We start from the raw sequence: 24,778 nt of genomic DNA on the forward strand, positions 1-24,778 counted from the left end.
AATCCGAAGGAACCTTAAAAGGCCATAGCTTCTTACTATCTGAGCAAGAGTACAATTTTTGGAAGGCACTCATGGATGGATTGCATCCATTTACCCATAAGTGGCTTTAGATTCATGTGAAGAAAGATGATTAAGAGGAAAATTTTCATTATCCGACCGTCCTAATAGAGTTTAGGGGTTGGGTATGTAAAACATGCCAAAAACTCAATTAAATCCTTATCACAAAGTTTACAGTGAGATTTTTCCTGGCGAGGATCCAATTTCGATCAATGTCCCTTTTTGAGATGAATGCATCTCTTTTGGTTAGGTACAATCAAACTCTCATGATTTCTTGTAATGACCAATTATGTTTGGTAATTCTCACTATATATCTTCATTCGAGAAAAATTGGTAAAAGGAAGAGATATTGCCCAATGTCTTATACTTCTTTATAAGTGCATACAAGGATGCAACCACTTGTGTGTGGATGCAGGATCAGTGCAACCATGACAAGGTAAAAATTTTTGTCCACATGTTGAGACTGCACAAAAATGAATAAAAAAGTGTGGTCTGTATCATGAATTATTTAACGATGTAATTGAAATCCTCTCTTTTTCCATTCTCAATTCATATGTTTCTGACTTTTTCAATAAATCCGAAGTAATAGTGCCTACTTAATCTTCTATGCCATAATAATATCATTTCCTAAAGGAATCAAAGAATAGGTTAGATCCAAGTTTTGAAATAACATCAACATATTTGTTGTGCATGTAAATTTAAAATTGACGAGTTACCACTACAAGAAGAAAAGACATTGACATATGACTAGTCACGACATTCCATATTTAAAATTAGCAAGTTAACACATAAGAAGAAATATATCCACGATGTTTTGAGTGGCCTTTCCATTTGAAACTAATGGGTTGATAATACAACAAATATCAACAATGATGCATAAAAGATAATGCCTAGAACATGGAATGATTTCAAGACATAATAAAACAAATGGGTAGAAACAAGAAATTATGGGTTGATAATACAACAAAAAATAGCATTGGTGCATAAGAACAATGCCTAGAACATGGAATGATTTCAAGACATAAGAAAACAAATGTGTAGAAACAAGAAATAACACTAACATGTTAAAAATAACATTGAAAATTACAAGATCAATCACATTTAAAATTCAATTAAGTTCAAGGGATGAAATAATGTCCATATATTTTATATGGAGTTCTAAGTTAAATTTTAATAATTTAAGATACCACATGTAAAATATTATAAGTATAAGAGTTTTTCTTTTTCCAAATTCTTTTAATTGATGCCAACTTCATATATGAGCTTTGTTTTTTTCTTGGATTGCATAATAAGCTCCATTTCAAAATCAAGATGACTTAGTTTTCCTTCTTCAAGAGCATCAAGACTCTTAAAGGGAATAACAACTTCAACTTGTGTTTACATAGAAATAGCTCTATTTGACATCCATACCACTAAGCAAACCTTCTAGAAGTTCTTGTAGCATCATCTATGTAACTTTTTCTATTACTAGTTTAGGTGGTTGTTGCAACATTCTTGTATTTCATAGAACCATGAAAATGAGCCAACAATCTAACCAAGTCAAGTTGATTTTATGTGCAGTTTTTATTTATTTAGGTTATCTAGCTCAAATCACATTTCTCGACAAATGTTTCTACCGTAACGAGAGTTTCAACTTTTCTTTACATTTTTTTAATGTGTAGTGTTATTCACCCTCAATACAACATCTTTGGTTTATATACCAAACAACAACTTTGTCCCCATTATTGTCAATCCTCTTGAATCTCAACATTTGCTCCAATTTAAGTTGCATTTTTAAAGGGGATCTCTTTGAATTATGCTAGTAATATTTCATTCATATCAGATTTTATGACTTGGACATTAAACCAACTAACTTGCAACAACATCATTAACATCATTGATTATATTTTTACAAAATCATACCAAGAAACATCCATTCTCACTTATCATTTCATGAGTATAATGGATGATCCAACAATTTCCTTCCATTTAATCATGTTTAGAAACCTCTACAACTCTTAGACCTACTCCACATACACTGCATTTGATTCATCATTCTAATACAATTATTTCCTTATACAAATCTACCTCTTTAATTAACTATTAAAGATAAGTTACATTACAACTACATTGTCAAAATATAGAATGAAATTAATAAATTACATTATAACTACCATGTCATTTTTCTTCAAATTGGTTAGTCATCTCATTTACAAAGGGTTAATGCCCAAATCTATCTATGAAACACCACTATAAATTTGAATTATAACAGACATCAACAGCATCATCGTACACACAGACACACACACAGATATATATATATATATATATATATATATATATATATATATAGATATATATATATATATATATATATATATATATATTTCTTGGAAAACGTATATGAGGTTTATTCTTGAAAATTGGATGATTAAAATACACAATTTTAACACATAAAATTTATAAAGTTAAATTAAATTATTGAACTCCTTGAAAACCTATACTTTTTCCCATAGTATTCTTTTTTAATATAGCCTATTTAAAGGCATAAAATTCCAATAATTTTCTTAATAAAAATAATTAGTGTCTTGGAGATTCCTGTAATGATTTTCTTTATTTTCTTTAAAATCCTATAGTTGATTTGGTCTACATTATTGTTTTTTTGTAAGCATATCTTCATCATGTACAATATATCGCCCTATAGTTGATTTGGTCTACATTATTTTTTTTTTGTAAGCTCATCTTGATCGTGTCCAATATATCACAAGCGGCCCTCTACCAACATTTGCATTGTAACAAGCTGCCCTCTATCTATAAACATTTGCATTGTAAGGTTAGGAGGATAAATAATCAAGATTAGTTGAAAAAAAAATTTGTAAAAAAAAAACTGTTCTAGTTATTATAATCTGAGGAAGGTAATTAATCACGATTTGTTGAATCAAAATTTTGCAAAAAAAAATTGTTTTAGTTATTGTAAGTTGAGGAAGATAATTAATTCTGATTTGTTGAATCAAAATATTGTCCAAAAATATTGCTTTAGTTATTGTAAGGTGAGGAGGATAATTAATCACTATTTCTTAAATCAAAACTTTGTCAAAAAAATTGTTTTTGTTTTGAGATGAATTTTTAAGGTGATTACATTGAGTGTAGTATAATATGGACTAAATATTGTAACGTTAAAGAAATGTCACTCTATTATATGGAAATGTTAGTTAAATAAAAAAAGTTAAATGGGATTGAAATGGTTGGTTGTACACTCGTTAGATTATAGATTAAGGTTTTTGGCATATTTAAAGGTAGTGTGAATATTCTTTTTATTAATACTACTATTATCATCTAATAGAAACCATGTTTTTGGCATATCTAGAGGTAATGTGAATATTCTTCTACTAGTGTTATTACTATTATTACCACATGTTATTATTATCACTATCACAGGCCATACATTAGACAAAGAATACAGGTTGAAAGGTTTTATTTGTTTTGTATATATACTTTACATAAAAGTTGCATTGAATCTTATAATCCATACACAGTTTTTTGTAAAAGAGGTGAAAATAATTATTTTTCACTAATTTTTGTAGTAATGCTATTTATACATTTTTTTTTTAATCTGTAAAATAGAAAAAAGTATATTAAGAAGAAGCATGCTAATTCAAAGTACAAGCACTTAAATTTTTTTTTGAGATACACTTAAAGTGTATACACATAATGTAATTTTGAATCATTTTATACATAAATAAATAGAGTTTTTTTCTTTATAGTTTTTTTCAGAACAGAAAAGAATCATTGTATTATATTGAGAATATATAAAGGTTCCAGATAGTACAAAAAACAGCTATCAGAAATAATAATAAGAAAAATGAAATCTATTGAGGTGTAAATCTCTTTCCCTATTTTAAAATGAAAGAGATTTGATTCCTCCCAACATTTACAAATTTAAAATTAAAATCAGTAAAAAGAAATCAAATATATTAAAATGAAAATCTCTTTTAGAATGAAAAGAGATTTGATTCCTTTTCACACTTACAAATATAAAAATAAAATCAATAGAAGTCCTCATCGTAATATGCAATGGCTTTTGTGAGCATCGAAGTATGTCCACGTACGACAATTACAAATGTGACTGTTTTCTGTCTTCTTTTTCCAGGAAAATGAAACCACTTTCTTTACAACTTGCCCGGGTAGATCTCTGGTGGCAAGCTTCGTAGATATCTGGGCGGTGGCATTATTAAAAAACTATTTAATTATTTAAAAATGACACCGCAACTTGGACGAAATGCTTTGTATTTAATCAATGCGTCATACCTAGTAGTGGGAAGAATCGAAAATGCATTGGGGAAGAAGTTGCCTAAGAATTAAAAATAAATGAGGAGAAATTGCCCGGAACTTCTGCTAAATGCTTTACGTTTGATCAATGTGTCACATCCAAGACTCGAAAAAGCAGTGGCCAGGAAATTGCCAAGGACTCCTGGCTTCCCCCGTTCAGACTAATGTATTATTACTTCCTTCCTTCCATCCATTAAACGAAAAAAGGGTATTAATAGTAAGAGAAAAGGCCTCACGACTCAGTTTCTTCAAGAAAATAAGAAGTTCAGAATTCAACCAGATCTCAGCGCTGAATTTTTCAATATATTGGCCATTAAGAGTCATTAAAGCGCATAATATTGGCTTCTCTGAAATAATGAGACCATAAAGGCGAGGAGTATCTCAATCTGTCACTGCGGGTTAGACGAGGTCGCACGTTTTAGCATCTCTACACCTTCTATTTTGAAAAAGGAATCCAAAGCCATGATAGCCCTCAAAATAACCATGTACCTTCTTATTTACCTAAGGATAGGGTTACCATATATATTCCTTACATACTCTATTCATGGCATTACAAAGGTGGACTTAGGGCTAGTGGATCTTTAGTTTTATCACACTCCTCCTTATGGGATGGAACTAAGTGAGGGTTTCCACAAATCAAGTAAAGGGTGTAAGAATACCCATATACTAATTAAATGCAGTGCTTTGTTAGTTCTTCCATCATATAGGGTTGTAGGGTAGTTTAGAGGAAAAATTGTAGGTTTGGTGTTGCTTAGTATATTTTTTCTCATCACCCATAACATATCAAGCTGAGAATAATGGCCTACCCCTCTCTATAACAAAACCGCAGGTTTTCCCCTATTACTGGTATGGTATGTCATTAGTATTTCAAGCCTTGTTTCATTGGTGCAACCTTGTATAACAAATATGGTGCCCTTCAAATTTCAATTGCACTTGGGCACTTGCTTCTTATTGTGATTTATCCCATTTTGTGGTTCTTTGTGGTCTCAACCTGGGTATTGTCTGGATCGAATCAACATGTATTATGTGACTGATCAAAGTTATCTAATGTTTTGTCGACTTATCTCTCTAATCATAGTAAGTATGTAGTTGTCCCTTAGTGATGTATTTAGCTTCCATAATAGGTAGGTGAGGTTCAATCTTCTTTTGGTTTTGGACCGTATTACTTGGGATATCCAATGAGCTTCCCAATCGAGCAAAGGGATGTTCTATATTTGAGCTTTGTGCCCATATATGAGTATTGTGCATAGTCATGATGTTCGTACCTTAGGAATCTATGGTACATCCCAATGGGTCTGCAACCAATATGACAAAGATATGCTTTACTATTGGTGGGCCTCCAAATTAGATATAAATTAAGGCCCATCTGACCTTCTTCAATACATTAAACATCTCTTTTTGCATTGGATGACATCTTTTTAGAATGTTTAGACATAATTGCATATTTATGCCTAATATTATTATTTTTGTAGAATATTGTGAGAATGTTAGGCAAATTATGAAGATTTGGAGGATGAGATAATCTAGGGACTTGCTACCTACTACAGGGTAGACCAAGATTGGATAATAAATGAACAATATAATATGAAATTATTGAACAAATGATAGAGCTCCAGTTATTGAAAAATTCTAAGCATGTGCTCCCTATCATTTAATGAAGATTCATAGTGTTGGGAACCATATCCACTTTTTAAGGGATTTTGGAGGGCAAAGATGCCTCCTTTCAAGGAGGATGTTTCCCATCTATCTGTATAAGTTCCAATTCGAATTTTCCTCTAGGGGCATGTTTTTATTAGTCTTCTTGTGGAGAAAACTTGTTATTTACCAACTCCAATTTCATTTCTAGCATGGACACACTTGGATTGATTCAAGAAATGAAGTTTGGTACCATTTTTAGCTACTAAAACTTGGTTTCTTTCATATGGATTTGAGTATCCTTAGGCTTGGCCATCCCAAAAGCCTCAAAGCCTTGCTGCACAATTTATTTATCTTCTTTGAATATTTTCACTTGCGTCTTCTATTCTTGTTTTTCTTATTTCTACATTTAGTATTCATGTTTCATTTGTTGTAGGTTATATTGGTTAAATGATGAAAGTTAGTTGTTTTGCAGGATATTTATGAAGTCAAAAAAATTATGCAACTTTAAAAAAACCTTGTAAATTCATATTCACCATTGAGCTACTTGGATTGGTTTACTAGTTCACAATTTTGGAATTTCTAGGAGTATCCTGTAAAAAATAATAGTAATTTACTAATTTCTAGCATGTGTTAATGAGTTTTTTTAAAGTTGATTCCACATGGATTGAAGCTTAAAAAAAATAAACTCAATAAAAAAATTTACCCCACATCATTTGCACTTGATTAGCTTAGGCATTTGGGTACTTATATCAACTCACTAATTTATTGCTCTGAATTTTTTGGTTTTTATAGCAATTTTATGTTATTTTTTTAGCACATGTTAACATGGGTATTTTTGAGTGATTCCACTTGGATTGGAGTCCTAGGACATCCTACTTAATAAAATAATTTGTCCCATCCCATTTGCATTTGATTTTATTGGGCATTCGGCAAGTTAACTCGAGAAATAACAATCTTGTAGCAATTTTTTTTCGACATCTTCCTTGCCTAGATTCATTCCAAATTCATGGTAGAAGTATATATATAGCCTATGAATGCTCTGAGGCCACTTTGGTTGAGCTGAGGCTTGGTTAGGTCTCCATTTACCTCTTATATTTCTTGCTTCATGAATGTTGATTTCTGCAATTAGTCTAGATTTCCTTTTCGCATTTTACGTTATGCAAAGTATGATTTCTTTTTTGGAAAAGTAATCTAGGACTTTCCTTTCGTGCAAAATAGAATAGGTTTCCTTTAATGTCATTTCCTTTCCAATAAGATAGATTAGATTTGCTTAGTCTTCATTATGCTTTACATTTTTAAAAATAGAATAAATTACCTTCTTGCCATTTACTTTCCAAGTATAATAGATTTGCTTATTATTATTTACCTTTTACAACTTAGGATTGGCCGCTTACCTAGAAATTTGTTCAATTGAAGTTGTTTCATTTTCTTCTTTCATTTTCATCAAAACAAGTCAAACTAGGAAGAGGAAGGTGCCTATTGCACATATAGTGCCAGCCCCTCTTACGTTTGTATGGACCCTGGGTTGATAATTTAAGTTGGTAGCCTCGAGAGTTGCATGATTCTTGTTGCAATATTGGGGCTTATCAAATATATTTCATGACCCTATATAACTAAGATGGAACCCTTCAAATTTCAAGTGCACTCGATTACTTACTTCTTATTGTGATCTATCCCTCTTTGTGTTTATTCATGATCTAAATCTCATGTGTAGTGTGACCGATTAAAATTACTTGATGTTTATTGACTTATCTCCCTATCTACAATAATTATGTAGTTATTCCTTAGAGATTAGTTTAGCTTTCGCAATAGCTAGTTGAAGTTCAATCTTCTTTTGGTTCTGGGCCTTAATACTTGGGGTATCCAATGTGCTTCCCAATCAAGAGAATGGATGTTCTATATTTGAAATTTGTTCCCCTCTATGAGCCTTGTCCATAGTCATGTTGCTCATATATTAGGGATATACAGTACATTCCAATGGGTTTACTTCCAATATGACAAAGATACACACTACTATCTTTCATGACCCTTGCCTTCCTTGAGATGCTTGTTGTGGGATTGTTTTACTCACTTCACTTGAGAAATTCATCAATGGTAAGTAGTGTTATTGGGGATGTTACTCTCGTTCGTTGGCACATGTAGTCATGGCTCTCAATTTCTTAGGAAGATATGTATTGATGGGTAGGTGTTTGCTTTAGGTGTTTGGTATTTGTTTAACTTGATCAATAACCCTAGAAAATATAAGGCAAATATAGGGAAGATATAGAGGTACATCGATATGGGTATTCAATGATGCTCCGGTATATGGCATAGAAAGGTGTCAACGAGTAGGATAGCTTATATATCTATGACGCCTTCGTTACTTGCAGTTCATACATTCCTCACCATCTAAGTAATTATAGGTCTCTTTATCAGTAAGTCTTACCCTATATGTAGTGAAGTGGATTTAAGATGAGATAGGAGTCGTAAGAGGTCATGTTTTTTCCCTTACATATAGTACATGATGGTAGTTTCACTTAATAATAATGGTGGATTCCCTTTACCCTACATGTATCGAATTTTTATAAATACCTAGTGATCTTGTGCTTCTTTATGAGCCACTTTTTGTAAGCTACTCCATGAGAGGGTAACCAACAAATCCTTCTACTCCCTATTTTCTTCCTCTATTCTTGGTTGTTATTAGAACTTTTGGTTTGTTGGATGTGCTTAGACCATGGCTTATCTAATGTAAAACAATCTAACCTTATGAGGTTTTTGATTCCTATGTATGTGAAGTCCATGGCTTGAGTCCCTATCTTTAAAGTCTAGTGAAGATAAGCACCAACCTTGCTATCTTTTATAGGATAACTACTTATATTGACCCCCCATTCCATGACCTTTACATTCTAAGTAATAATATCCTTATAGGATACAAAATCTCTAATGAGTATGGTCCCTCTCAATACCTGAGTCTCTCCTCAATCCAATAGATCCCTAGATATTCTTTACTTTGCAAATTAATTGCATCACATATGTAAGGTGTAAGGTGAAATGCACTGGTAAATGTACTTCATCATTATTGTTATATGTCAACTTATAGCTTCACCCTTAATCTAGTTAGAGTGATGCCATGTCAGCCTCTAGGTGGGAAGCGAGATCCCATAATATTAATTTAATGTTGTATTATTCATATCTAGTCCCTACTAGTGAGTAATTTTCCTATATGTTTCTATGGCAGATTCAAAAACACTATGCTTGGCTCGGACCAGGCTCTCATGAATTTGTTTCCTAGGTGTTTCATGTAATGACACAGGTGCACTTGAGACAATGGGCATTCCCCATGATGCCTGGTCATTGCATGATTGTTCCATACCCCGATCACTAGCATTATGTCCAAGGTGCTTATGTCTATTTTTTTCCCGAACATGCTCATGGGTGCCTAATTTCATAAATTATTTGTATATATCTTTTCTTTCCAGCCTAAGGTATTTTTTTAAGCACTCGCTAATGTTTGAATTCTCTTTATGTAGTGTGTTCCTCATAGTATAAAGTATGGTGGGTTTAGTAGGTGCCTAAGTGTGGTTATAGTATATAAGTGTGCGCATACTTCCAATAATGCAACAATGAGAGAACTCTAATAGTGAAAGCATGTACAAACTTAAGAGATGCACTGGGTATTCATGGTGGCATACACAAGCATAATCAATGACTACAATCCATATAATTAGCGATTGTATAATGATCATATAATGGGTGAGTGAGTTATAACTAACAAGGTAAGCCCAAATTTGATGATTATGTTTTAGTGAAAGCAAGGGAAGCAACAATGAAGAAAACACCAAGACCACCAAGTAGGGGTAAGCTGCTACAACAATAATTCCTAGTCCCATATTGACGCAGCGTTATCCTCGCTTACACCCATAGTATGCATCCACAATGCATAAATACATTTATCCCAGGAATTTTAACTCTCTAACGAGTCAAAATCTCAACCATCAATAGTTAAGGACCCTTTTCTTAATCTCTGCAGAGTAATTTGTTAAAACCCAACATAGCCTAACCCTTAGGCAATATCCACTTATCGAGATTTTAATCAACCTTCAAGCCTTCATTTATGATTTTATTAAAGCCTTTCATTAAACCCTTCTAATCAGACTCATTCACTCCCATAAACCTTAGTTTAAGCTTTCACAAACCTTTTAACCACATATATGTAACCTTCTCTCTTTAAACATTGGTCACATAGTATTTATCGCATAAAATTACCTTTAAACGTGGAACTTCAATTATATCGGAATATAAAGGAATAACCCGACCTAAATACATAGGGCGAACTTCAAACATTATAAACATGCGTTCATAATTGTCATCGGGTCCGCACTCATCCATCTTCTTTCCATTTCACTCTCCATTCAAACTCTGATCAGCGATCAAACAACTTGCGTTATAACCTCCGCCGTAGATCTATCCTTAATAGATCTGATGGTTCACCCCGATTTCGGGTAGATAACAAGCATGGGGGTTAACCGCCCGATAAAGCGTTTCCCCTCTCCACTACTCTGCTACGTGTCGCGTTATGAATGAAATCGGAGGCAAACAGAAGAATACTCCCTACGGTCCTTCTTCCCTCCGAACACTTTCCTATATAAAAACCGCTTCTTCGCTAGTTATCTTCTGTGCACTCTTTCATGTGATGACCATTGATCTTTGAGATCTAACGATTCCTATGCACTACCTCTTCACTTCTCCTGCTCGTTCCTTTTCTTTAACTTCAATTCATCATTTAGTGTTTTTCCTTGTGGTTTTGGGTTTTCCTTCAGGGTTTCGGCTTCCGCTTTTAACAATGTAAACTTTGAAACTGGAACTGATACTGTTACCCGTTTTGTAGAGATAGCAAAAAAGTGACCCGATTTTGAAAAGGGGTGATGCAGAACACACATGTTTTTTTTAGAGCATAGTTTTTGGCACTTTATTTTTTTTAAATTCTTGTTATGTACATTGCTTTTTAGAATGGTAGTGATTTTCATGCCGATTTAAAAAAGTGGTTATTCTGCATCAGACCCTTTTTTTAAAAAGCCTGTTTTCTTGACTTTAACTTTTCTAATGTATGAAATGTAAATAATTATTTTGTAAATTTAATAATTTTGGAAGTGGTCTTCCTCTTCATATTTTTTTGTTTTTATTTTTATTTTTATTTTTTTTGTAGTGGGGTTTTTATTGATTTGCATATTTAAAGAAGAGGGTCGATATTTTTCATTTTCGATATTTTACATATTTATATATCGTTAATTAAATTTTCAATCCAAATGAAATAATTCTCTCTAAAAAAAAAAAAAAGATTATATATAAAAAAAGACAAAAATAAAAAAAAAAATTATTAAAAAAAATATCTTATAAACCATAAAACAATTTGGAAACAAAAAACAAAATTAATATAGATATATATAAGTCAGTAAAAATTCAGGGAAAAAAACATGAGCAAAAACTAGGGAAAAAAAGTTAAAAACAAACTAATTAAAAAAAAAAAAAATTAATGAAACAAATTTAAAAAATATTAAAATTAATATTTAAAAAAAAACCGTTAAAAAAATTATCTCACAAACCATAAAAGGATTTGGAAAACAAAAAAACAAAATATATATATATATATATATATATATATATATATATATATATATATATATATATATATATATATATATATATATATATATTAAGTAAGTAAAAATAGAGAAATAGAGAAATTAAAAAAAAAACATTAGAAAAAACTGGGAAAAAAAAAATTAAAACAAATTAGTTAAAAAAAAATAGAAATTAATGAAAAAAATTTAAAAACTAATAAAATTAATATTAAAAAACAAAAAAAAATTCAAATTAAAAATAAAAACAAAAAAAAATGTGTATTTTTTATTAAAAAAAAAGAAAATGTAATTATTTTTTTATTAAACATAGATATTTTGTTTAAAAAAAAATCAAAATTTAATTTTTTTTTTAAACAATCTCTTTTAATATTAAAAACAAATTTTATTTTTATTCCTATTTTTTATTTAAAAATAAAATTATTCAAAGATCTTTTATATTTAAAAAAAAAAAAACCTATATTTTATATTTTAAAAAAAAAATTTACTTTAAATTTTTTTTTAAACAATCTTTAAAAAAAAAAGAAAATTAATTTTTTTTTTTTAACAATAATTTTTTTTTAAACCATTATTTTTTGTTATAATTAAAAATAGTTTTTTATTTTTATTTTTCTTTTCTTTATTTTCTTTTTTTTTAATTAAAATTTTAAAAATTATTAAAAAAAATTAAAATTTTTTAAAATAAAATCGGTTTTTTTTCTTTGTAATTAAAATTTTAAAAAATTTAAAATTTTAAAAAATTAATATGGGTTTGTTTTGTTTTGTTTTTTTTTTTTTTTTCTTTTCTTTTCTTTTCTCTTTTTCTTCTTCTTCTTCTTCTTCTTCTTTTTTTTTTTTTTTTTTTAAATTAAAATTTTAGAATTTAAAATTTTAAAAATTAAAAGTTTTTTTATATTAAAAAAAAAAAAAAAAAAAAAAAAAATGGCCCCCTCACGACCGCTCGTGGTGCCGCTGCCGCGCGCAGGCCCTCCGCCCTTGGCAGCGCCACCACGGGCAGCCAATTTTTTTTTTTTTTTTCTAATATAAAAAAAACTTTTAATTTTTAAAATTTTAAATATTAAAAAAAAAAACACGATATTAATTTTTTAAAATTTTTAATTTTTAAAATTTTTAATTTTTTTTTAATAATTTTAAACTAAAAAAAAATTAAATTGGTTTCAAAAAAAAAAAAAAACTATTTTTAATTATAACAAAAAAAAATGGTTTTGTAAAAATAATTGTTAAAAAAAAAAATAATTTTCATTTTTTTTTTTACTAAAAAACATTGTTTAAAAAAAATTTAAATGTATTTTTTTTTTAGATATAAAATATAGGTTTATTTTATTTTATTATTACTATTATCATTATTATTTTTTTTTAAATATAAAAGATATATTGAATAATTTTATTTTTAAATAAAAAATAGAAATAAAAGTAAATTTTGTTTTTAATAATAAAAAACATTTTTTTTTTTTTTTTTAAATTTTGTTTTTTTTTTTTAAAACGAAATATTTATGTTTAATAAAAAATAATTACATTTTTTTTTAATATAAAATACACTTTTTTTTTTATTTTTTTATTTTTTTTATAATTTTTTTTTTTTTTTTTTTTTTTCATTAATTTCTATTTTTTTTTTTAACTAGTTTGTTTTTAATTATTATTATTATTATTTTTCTCTGTTTTTTCTAATGTGTGTTTTTTTTTTTAATTTCTCTATTTTTACTTACTTAATATATATATATATATATATATATATATATATATATATATATTTTTTTTTTTTTTCGAAATTCTTTTATGGTTTCTGAGATAATTTTTTTAACATTTTTTGTTTTTTTATTTTTGTCTTTTATATATATATTTTATATTTGTTTTTTAAGTAATCAACATTTTAATCTTAATTTTAATAACTTTTAATTTTCTATTTTTTTTTTTTGAAATCTAGTTTTTTTTTATTTTTAATTTTTTTGTTTTCTTGTTTTTATTTATTTTTCTATTTTTTCTATTTTCACCCACTTTATATATATATATATATATATATATATATATATATATATATATATATATATATATATATATATTATTTTGCCAATTTTTTTTGGTTTACATGATTACTCATTTTTTCCCCATTTTTTTAAAATAATTTTTTTACTATTTAATTGTTTATAATTTTTTTTTTTTTTTTAGTTTTTTAATTCTTATCATTAATTTCGTTCTTTTTACATTTTATGATTGATTTTTTTTTTTTCATTTTTTATTTTTGTTTTATATTTTTCTTTTAATAGATATTTTAATCTATGTTTTTTTTTTTTTGTTTTTTTTTTTTTTTTTTATGTTTTTTCATTGTTTTAATTTTTTTAATTTTTAATTTTTATTTTATGTTTTCATTATTTTTTTAAATTTAATATTTTTTCGGGGTCATGATAAAATATTTCATGCCATTATTTCGAGATGTTGAAATTTAACTTTTGAAAAAAAAAAAAGTCTTCTTCCAGAATTAACCCTTTTCATTTTGAGGGTGTTTTTTGGATAATTTTTGCGCAAAAAATTGGTTTTCACCGCCATTTTTAAAACATGTTGAAAATTTACCCAAGAAAAGAAAAGGTGTTATTCCACCATCAACACTTTTCACTTTTAGCACTGTTTTTGATGTTTTTTCGGGGTTTTTTGGCCAGAGTTTCCGTTTTGAGTTTATAGTTCTCGTTTCAAAGTTTACATTGCTTTTTCCGCTGCTCAACCTTTTCTCTGAGCTTAACCTTTGCGAATTCTCACTTCGCTACTTCTCAGAGCTCCACTTTGATATTCAACTGGATTCAAAGATCCCTTTATGATTCCTCTAAATCATTCTGCTCCTCTGCATAATTCACATATAATTCAATTATTCAATATATGTTCCACACACTTACATAGTTGTGCAATAAACCTTTGTATATATAAATATGAACAATTGATTACATATCCGAGACTCTCTGTTTCTCACAGACCTGATCTTCAATATCAGTGGCCTCCTCCCCTTTCACTCTACTCGTAGGCATACATTTATACCAGAAAGGTTTTGTTAACTAATTCTGGTTCAAACCCTTAATCTACTGAACTGAATCCTAAAGGTCCTCTATGTCCACTTCTAACTCTAATTAATTCCTAAGAACTCTCTCTAGTTCCTCGAATCATGAAACTACCTTAAGAGTTATAATTGACTTCTAACTCTCTTGTCATTATTAACCACTCATGTTCTCCTTAATTCGAGAGCATTTACAACATCCTGACAACATCTAATTAATTCTTATCCTACTCACTCAAAAGCCTAAATGTTACATTAATTTATCACTTAGGAATCCAACTTAAAATACATGACCCCCTACATCTACTAAAATACAATGATTTTATCTTGGGTTGTATGCTCTTGCATCGGACTCCCAAAGTAGAAAATATTCATGGTCTCTTGATCATGTGTTTACATGTGCTAATAAAAAACCTCCAGGGTCCCAAATTTTAGTTTGTAGCTGCCCAAATGCCTTGCACCTTTGTTGCTGTTGTATTTCTGTTGTCTTTTGTTTCATCTTCCTCTCCTTGTCAATCAGGTTCAAATTCTGATTGATCATGTTTCCTGTTGCTATCAGTTTCCTCCACATGGACTGTTTCATCATCAACTGCCATAATTCTTCAATCTTTGTCTCCAGTTCATCCTTGGACTGGTCCATATTCTGTCTCTTACTTCTTCCTCTTTCTCTTTGCTTCAGGTTGTTGTTGTTCTCCACTAACTCTTCAAATTGATGTAGGTTACTCCCACTTTGTAGTTGTTGGTTTACTTTTTCTTCTACTTTTGCTCTTGCTACCATTGTAGACATTGCTCTTGCTCTTGCTCCAACTTTTTCTTTGACTCCTACGCTTATTGCCTCCCTTTCATCCTTACCCTCCTTTGTGATTATTTATGTCTGCACTGAATCATGACTTTCCAGCATTCTCTCTAGAAATTGAGCATCTCTATTCCATGGATTAAATTCTTCCACAAAATCTTCTTCTTTCATCTTTATTGGCTGTTCATCTATGCCAAATTTCCTCCGGCATCTGCAACTAAACCTGCACTCAAAAAAGACTTGTTAAAATAAAAAACATAAGGCTTATGTGCCTTATCTTCCTTTGGAAACAATTCAATTTGCTACTATGTTCGTTTCTCCTCTGCGAGCACATCAGTATGTTGTTTTGAATTTTCAAAAGAATTCATGAGATTGTCAACTAGTCTCTCCTCCACACCATCTGCTCTAATGATGTCTTTATATCCTTGTTCACTGTAGTGAAATTCTTCCTCTGCAATCACAGTGTCATACTTTGAATTGCCCAGCAAATACTCCAGTAATGCAATTTCTCTGTGACACTTCGCAAGTACTTCATCATCACTTATAATTCCTGCATTTATAAACGAATTGTCAGTTTGAAAATTACAAGGCTCAACAGTTTCAACTGTTGTTTCACATATCAGTTCTTCAAACTGAACTTCATCTCTTTTTCCCACAAGAAATTCTTCCTGTGTTGTTACAATTTCAAATGTTAATGCATTATTAAGTTCTTTCTGCTGCAATAAATCATTGCTTCTCTCATTTAAGAGACATTCTCCATCCTCCTTTACTTTAGAGTTTAGAGTTTTATCTTATGAAAGATACTCTTCCATACTTCTGACAGTTTCAAAATATTGCTCATCCTCTACAAAACACTCCTTTGTTAGTGTTCCTTCTCCCAAGGTTAAATCCTTTGCATAGGGTTCTTCCTTCTTAACATCTTTCAGTAGATGTCCTTCTTTCTTACTGACTGTCTCAACAATTTCCATGGCTATTTCCACTGTGCCTATCATCATAGTGAACTGATGATCCTTTACTATGTTTTCAGCTAACATAGTCTCTTCTTCAAGTTTGCCTTTAATCTCTTGTTGTTTATATTCTCCAAGAGCTATCCTTGTCTCACCATCTGCATTAACATTCTCCTTCATTTGTTCTATATCCACAGACAAACTATCAGTCTTAAAAACATAAGACTGTGTGGTCCCACTTGATGTTTCAGCCATCATATCTCCTTGTTGTTCTAAATCCTTCATATGATTCAGAAATTCTTCGATGGTATCCTCTTCAATCTCCTCAAGCCCTTCACTTAGTTGCTTGATATCTTTCCCCAACTGTATATGAGACCTATCTATCTCATCTTCTTCCAGAACATAATTTAGATTCTGCTTATCTTCTTCCTCCTTTATGACAATATCAACAAATTGTCCTTCTTTACATGTTTCACCTGCAACCATACACAAATTGTCAGATTTAAAACCATGTGACCCTTTGGCCTCACTTGAAGTTTCAGTCTTTAAGTCTTCATCTTCTCTCAGAACTTCACCCTGTTATGCTTCACAAATGGACATTTCCATTTTTATTTCCAACTCAGCTTCTTTGAGTTTTTCCATCAACCACCTTACTTGCCTCTGTTGTAGCCTTATTTGTAACTTATACCACTTCACTGGCTTCTTCCTCAAGACCCAACCTAGTCTTTTGTTTTCCTCAAGTATCATCATCAATACATTGAGTTGTTCTTTCATCTCTGCAATCTTTTTGCCAAGCTCATCTTGACTCATCCTCTTGCCATTTGCCTTGGAATTCTCTTCCTTCATATTTCTTTTGTTGTGGTCTTCCTCAGAACCTTTGCTATCACTATTAGTAGCCACCTTCTTCTTCTCTATCTTCATGAGCTCCTCACTCACTCACTATGAGTTGCATTAAAGCCTCTGCAATAACAAGTCCTCCTTGTTGTAACTTACCTCACCAAGCTTTCCTCTGTACTTGGTCTTTTGGTAAGCACTTGGTTCTCTATCTTTGGAACCTCTTTTGAGCACTTTTCTCTGCTCCCTCTAGGCTTCAATTCTTCTACATCTCCTAGGAACACAATTGTCCTCTTGTATTTAAATCACCATGAAATTCTCGGTTCTAAACACTTCTTCGTTCACTTTGAAAGTCTTACTAGCTTCTTCATCCCTTAGCAATTCAACCCACGTCCTTTGTGGAATTGCCTTTGTGAGCTGCAACACTACCCCTGCAGTAAGAAGTCTCCTCCTTGCTACATATGCCTCACTAAGCTTCTCTTCTTTGAGCTCAGTCTCTTAGCATTTCTCTGGTTCTTTCCTCTGGAACCAATTCAAGCACTCCTTGCTCTAGATGTTGCAACCTTCTCACCTTCTTTTGTTGTCACCTGCATATCAATGTATAAACACACATTCTCAAATCAAAATAGAACACGTCACCTCACCTTCAAGATCTCAGCATGATCTTGTTTCACCATTCCACCTGTACCTTGAATGGATTGTCTTCTATTTCTTGCATCTGCAAGTTCTGCTACACATCACCTCTGTGTGCTTATTTTCTGTCAGATTGGAATTTGATCCTTCCTTGCCTGCATAAACATCTTGAAACATAAATTTGTTCTCAATTTCTTCACATAGAATTTCTTTGTTCTATTTTAACACCAATTCTTTCAATTATAATTCTTGCTCTAATACCACAAATGATGCAGGGTTATCCCCACTTACACCTACATTATGCATCCACAATGCATAAATACATTTGTCCTAGGAATTTTAACTCTCTAACGAGTCAAAATCTCAACCATCAATGGTTAAGGACCCTTTTCTTAATCTCTGCAGAATAATTTGTTAAAAACCAACATAGCCTAACCCTTAGGCAATATCCACTTATCGGGATTTTAATCAACCCTCAAGCCTTCATTTATGATTTTATTAAAGCCTTTCATTAAACCTTTCTATCGGGACTCATTCACTCCCATAAACCTTAGTTTAAGCTTTCGCTAACCCTTTAACCACAAGTATGTAACCTTCTCTCTTTAAACATTGGTTACATAACATTTATCGCATAAACTTACCTTTAAACGCGAAACTTCAATTATATTGGAATATAAAGGAATAACTCGACCAAAACACACGCCGAACTTCAAACATTATAAACTCACATTCATAATTGTCGTCGGGTCTACACTCATCCATCGCCTTTCCATTGCACTCTCCATTCAAACTCTGATCCGCAATCAAACAACTTGCGTTATAACCTCCGCCATAGATCTATCCTTAATAGATCCGATGGTTCACCCCGATTTCAGGTAGATAACAAGCATGGGGGTTAGCCACCCGATAAAGCAGTTTCCCCTCTCCACTACTCTGCTATGTGTCACGTTATGAATGGAATCGGAGCCAAATGGAAGAATACTGCTTACGGTCCTTCTTTCGCCTGACCACTTTCCTATATGAAAACCGCTTCTTTGTGAGTTATCTTCTGTGCGCTCTTTCATGTGATGATCGTTGATATCTGAGATCTAATGGTTCCTATGCACTACCTCTTCACTTCTCCTGCTCATTCCTTTTCTTTAACTTTAATTCATCATTCAATGTTTTTCCTTGTGGTTTTGGGTTTTCCTTCAGGGTTTCATGTTCTGATTTTCCGCTGCTCAACGTTTTCTCTGAGCTTAACCTTTGCGAATTCTCACTTCACTACTTCTTCAGAGCTCCACTCTGATCTTCAACTGGATTCAAAGATCTCTTTATGATTCCTCTGAATCATTCTGCTCCTCTGCGTGTCCTTTAGAATTCTGCCTGCAACCCCTATTACAGAACCTACGAATTCACATATAATTCAATCATTCCACACACTTACATAGTTATGGAATAAACCTCTGTATACATAAATATGAACAATTGATTACATATCCGCGACTCTCTTTCTCTCACAGACTTGATCTTCAATATCAGTGGCATCCCCCCCTTTCACTCTGCTCGTAGGATTAGATTTATACCAGAAAGGTTCTGTTGAACTAATTCTGGTTCAAACCCTTAATCTACTGAACTGACTCCTAAATGTCCTCTGTGTCCACTTCTAACTCTAATTAATCCCTAAGAACTCTCTCTAGTTCCTCGAATCATGAAACTTCCTTAAGAGTTATAATTGACTTCTAACTCTCTTGTCATTATTAACCACTCATGTTCTCCTTAATTCGAGAGCATTTACAACATCCTCACAACATCTAATTAATTCTTATCCTACTCACTCAAAAGCCTAAATGTTACATTAATTCATTACTTAGGAATCCAACTTCCTTAAAATACATGACACCCTACATCTACTAAAATACAATGATTTTCTCTTGGGTTGTATGCTCCTGCATCACATATTTTATGTAGTGAAATCTACATTGAAAATGATTCTTGATGCACCTAATGTAGGATTTTTCAAATTAGTCGAAGAGATGACATTTGTATTAAGAGAACCTTATTTCAATGTTATAGGACTATACGATTGGTTGATCTGCAAGATTTCCTATACCTTGTTTAAGGGTCTAGGTCATCGTCCCTAGCATGAGGAGTAATTAATTGTGCATTTCAAATATAAAGAGAACCTAAGGTATACCGAATACTATCTCTATTATTTGGGTTGTAGTTCCTTCTTTCTTTCATATCTTTTATAGGGGTTAGGGTTTTTGGTGCACTAATGAGCATGAAGCTCACGAGAGAGACTACAACTACATGCTACATCATTGGACTCTTCATAAGAATGAGGAATAGGGAATGATGCTAGCTATGGGACTATATAATCTTAAACATGATCTTAGTTTGGGAATATCCCTCTTGGCTACTATTCTTGTCTATGGAACAAAATGCACTTGAAAAAATTGGAACCACTTTTCTTCCTAGAGGAGGCCCGATTATAACCCAATCCAATAGCCTCCTAGTGGTTAAGTTTGACTCCAACTATTTACTATAGTTAAAGTATGAGATCTTCTAGAGTCTTCTTCATCGTGATCAAGTGGCTAGCCCCTTTTCCATGAGTAATGGGGGTTGATGTGCCATCCTCTCAAATTATAGTGGTCAAGACATGAAGGTTAACTTTCAAGTAGGATAATTTTTTCATATGAACTCTAATCAAGGAAATTATTGCATCGTTGGAAAGGTTGTTATATGTAGAACAAGTAAAAAAGGTGTGGCGCTAAAGTGGCAAAGTTTTACACCCATAAAATTCCATTTGGTTCCTCAAAATGATCTCGAAAAATTTTAGACCTCAATTTGTCAAACTGAATTGTATCAGTAAAAATGCTTCTTTCAGCTATTTCCTCTACTTTTTCCACTCCAGAAACAGAGATGAATGAAAAATAAAATAATAATCCAATCTTGATAAACCAACAACCCCACCATTAATTGCCATCTTTTCACATGGTTATATACAAATTAAAATCTTCATTTTCAAAACATATTGTGATGATTCAAATCCCCGAAAAATGTTTAAACAATTGCAAATATGCTTGTAATTTTAAGTGTGATTCAATTTAAAAATAATTTGGATTTATTTTTAAAGTGTAGTTACATATAAGTTATATTGAGAAAATGATAATTTAATATTATTTTAAAATTATTTAATGTTGATTAACTATATAGTCTTTAATATTTTAATAAAATAATTTTATAATTATTAAAATATAATTTTTTTATTTTATTTTATTAATTTGTGAAATATATATCATTTAAATAAAATAATATTTGAATTATTAAAATATAAATATGATATTTTTAGTTTGTTAATTCTAAAAAAATTAATTATAAATTTAATAGATGAATCTAAATAAATTATATTTTTTTCTTTACAATAGGTAGATATTGTATTTTTTAATTCGTAATAAATAGATATTATTTTAATTTTATTAGAGTTTTGATAAAATAATTTATTGTGACAATTAAATTCACCGAGTAGAGATTTTGGTCTTGGATTTGTTAGAAGTCATTTGGTTTTTAGAGAGATTTATTAAGTTGATTGGGTTTTTAGAAATTTATTAAGTTGTTAAGTTCAAAATTTGTAGTAATTTGTAAAAAGAAATTAAAACGATATACTCATATTAGTAAGTAGTGGAGAAATACTAATTAAAATGTAATATTATTAAATTTTACCTAATATTTTAGGTCACACCCCACCCTAAATATTACATTCTAGTCAATATTCCCCCCCACTCCTACTAATTTTATTGAGCACCTTCCATTATATTGAGTTTAGCTTCCTACAATTGAAAAACACAACGAAATATAAATTCACCTGATTATAGAAATTTACCTCATTATTATTACAGGATATGCCCAATTGAATCCTCCGCTTCCTTTAACTAATTTTCTTTGTTATTCAATGAATAAGCTAATCCATCTCTTTTTAAATTGTATATATATCGTTTTCAAAATTGAGTTTGTTAATATTAGGTGACACATTTTTTTATTTTAATTAATTTTTTATTTTATTTTAAAGTAACGTTACACATATATACAATATATATTAGCCGACACATATAGTAACGGTACACATATCTTATGCATATACAATATATAGTTTAATGTAATATATATTAGTGGACACATATATAGTAACAGTACACATATCTTACGCATATACAATATATATTTTAATGTAATGTTACGTTAAGCGACAACATCTCCCTCATATTTACAACATCTCCCTCATATTTTTTTTATATATTTTTTTAATGTAACGTTAGGTTACCTGACAACATCTCTCTCATAACTTGAGAACGCCTCTCGACACAATAAAAAATATTCAATTAAAAAAGAATGAAATTTCATTATAATAAAATATTTTAAAAAATTATTTGAAACTCCCCATTTTTGAAACTTCTAGTTTTCCAAGTTCGGAATTTTTATTTACAAAATTAAGAATTTATAGATTAAAGAAGATCTGAGTGGTGAGGTTCAGTGGGATCTAAGCCCGTAGCTCATAAGATAAGTGTATGAAGAATAAAAGGTCCCCGTCCTATACTACACACGTAGCGAATATGGTGGTGAATCTTATGCATAAGTAGGTTATCAAGAAGATCCCTCCCTATATGAAAATAGGGATGTGGTGGGGGGCTGACACCAAGTGAGTTGGAAAGGGTGGAGTTCAAATAATATCTAAATATCCATGATAAGGTTGATCAAGAAGAAGCTTAAATGTACTAAATGGTTAAGGGTATGGCACCAAGGAAGGTTCTGTAAGGATGGATAACACCTTGTCCTCCTTTCTGTGTACGTAAATATTTGTTCTCTGAGGTCATCCGTTCTCTATCCTTGATCAACCTATCTTTGATCATCTTATCCTAGGATTCTTATCCTTGATTTTGTCCTCTTTCTTAACATCGCCCTCTTTGGGTTGGTGTTTCAAGCTTCCTCACTTTGAAGTGCCCACCTGAAGAACATGTTCCATAGGCCGATCAATAATCAAATATATATGTCTCAACCTAGTTTCGCCCATTTTTGGTCTGGCTTAAAAATTTATATAAAAGATATATATCATTTTTATATTTAGCTATTCAATTTAAAACTACATAAAAATAAAAAATACTCCCTTTTCAAAATTTTAATAAACAAACAAAAACTTTGGTCGTTAACTAAAATAAAAAACAATTTAAGGTATGCGTATAGTAAATTTCTATTTCATTTGTATTTTCTATTTTGTCACTGAGTGAATATTTGAGAGTGTTTGTATTTTTTTAAATTCTTGTACTTTCAAGTTTATATAACAATGTTGATGAAAATAAATTTAATGAATTAGTTTTTTTTTATAAAATTATTTTATAGAAAAAATGTAGAAAAACAAATTCATAAGCTATTACATATAACTTTATTTTTTATTGATAAAATATTTAATAAAATAGGATTATAATATAATAAAAAATAACCATATTGAATTTTGAGTATACTTTACACTTTGTAAGCTGAATTAATTGATTTTCAAAATTATAATAACAATAATATTAGTTTGTTAAAATTGATATATAGGGGTTGTGGTAATGCTAAGTCACTGACACTCCTGACATGGACTGTTTGGTGATGTGGCAATGCTAAGTCATTGTTGCTCTTGTTAATGATGTCTTCTTGAGAATACTCTTGTCTTCCACCTCCTCATGGCTTGGTGATAGAATCTTCAATGATCTCAAGTGTTAGGTTGTGATCATGAGTTGGCGTCCTTTTTCCTCGATAGATCAGCTGGCATGCTCAACTACAATAATTTCATTTGCATGTCTTCCTCCTCCATATCCTTCTTCCTCATCCCGCCAGGTTCTTGTATCTTTAATTCACTCATGACAAGACAACATCAACCCGAAAACCCCCTAGCCTAAGATGGTGCATTCTGGTCCAAGGACTTAGCCATAACTGAGTTACAAGTTGGGAAGGGAGGCTCAGTGATTGTGCATTGTGTAGTACCAGTAGCCAGGGCTGAGGCTTGAGGTCTGGAATCGCGCAATTCTCAGAGGTTTTCTTCTGCACAGTTTTGGATATGAGTGAGTTCGGCTGAAGGAGGGGACACTATGGAAGATTTATGTGAGGTTATGGAGAGGAAGACTAACTAATTTATGCATATTTTAGGAGGCAGTTGGTCAAGATGAGGGGAGGACCACTGAAGGTAGCTTCTGTGTAGTTTTGGAAGGGAAGGCTAACTGATTAGATTGCACAATTCTAGAATGGAAGGTTGGTCTTGAGCTTAGGAATTTCACAATGCAGGAGTCTTGGGGGACAGGAATTGTGCATTGCACAGATCCAAGGGTTAAGTTCATAACCTATTGACTGGAACTACACAATGTGCAGTCCAATCAGGTTGGGTGAAGCCAAGTTGAGGGGTCGGGGAGCTTCTTCGGAAAAGGTTAACTATTGGACCAGTGAGACTGACAAGTGAAGTGATGAGGATTTGACTATGTCCTAACACTTAAAATACTTGACGGCTCAGCAACATTGACAACCCATAACACATGAACAACACTTTTTCTTATGTGTGACCACTTCATGACCAACTATGACAAGTGTGACACCTAAGATACACTTTATGATGATTGTGATGACACTTGTGTGACAATGCTAAAAACTTTGTGAATGAGTGTGACAGATGTTCATATTGTTGTTAAAAAAGCTCATAAACACAAAGATGAGCCCTTGAAGCCTCCAAAATGAGCTTATGCAAAAAGTGTGACAACCAACATGCAAAAATATGACATCTTGGCTATCTTGCAAAAGGGAGTAAAACACTTAGAGAAAACACATGGAATGAATTTTAGTGTTGCAACCATACATGCCATTGAAGACATAATGATATGACAATGATAAGATATCCTTC

This window comes from Pinus tabuliformis, chromosome 4_1 (assembly GCF_031772625.1).
Source record: "Pinus tabuliformis cultivar Carrire ecotype Pingquan chromosome 4_1, CPIR1, whole genome shotgun sequence".
In the NCBI taxonomy this organism is placed as follows: domain Eukaryota; kingdom Viridiplantae; phylum Streptophyta; class Pinopsida; order Pinales; family Pinaceae; genus Pinus; species Pinus tabuliformis.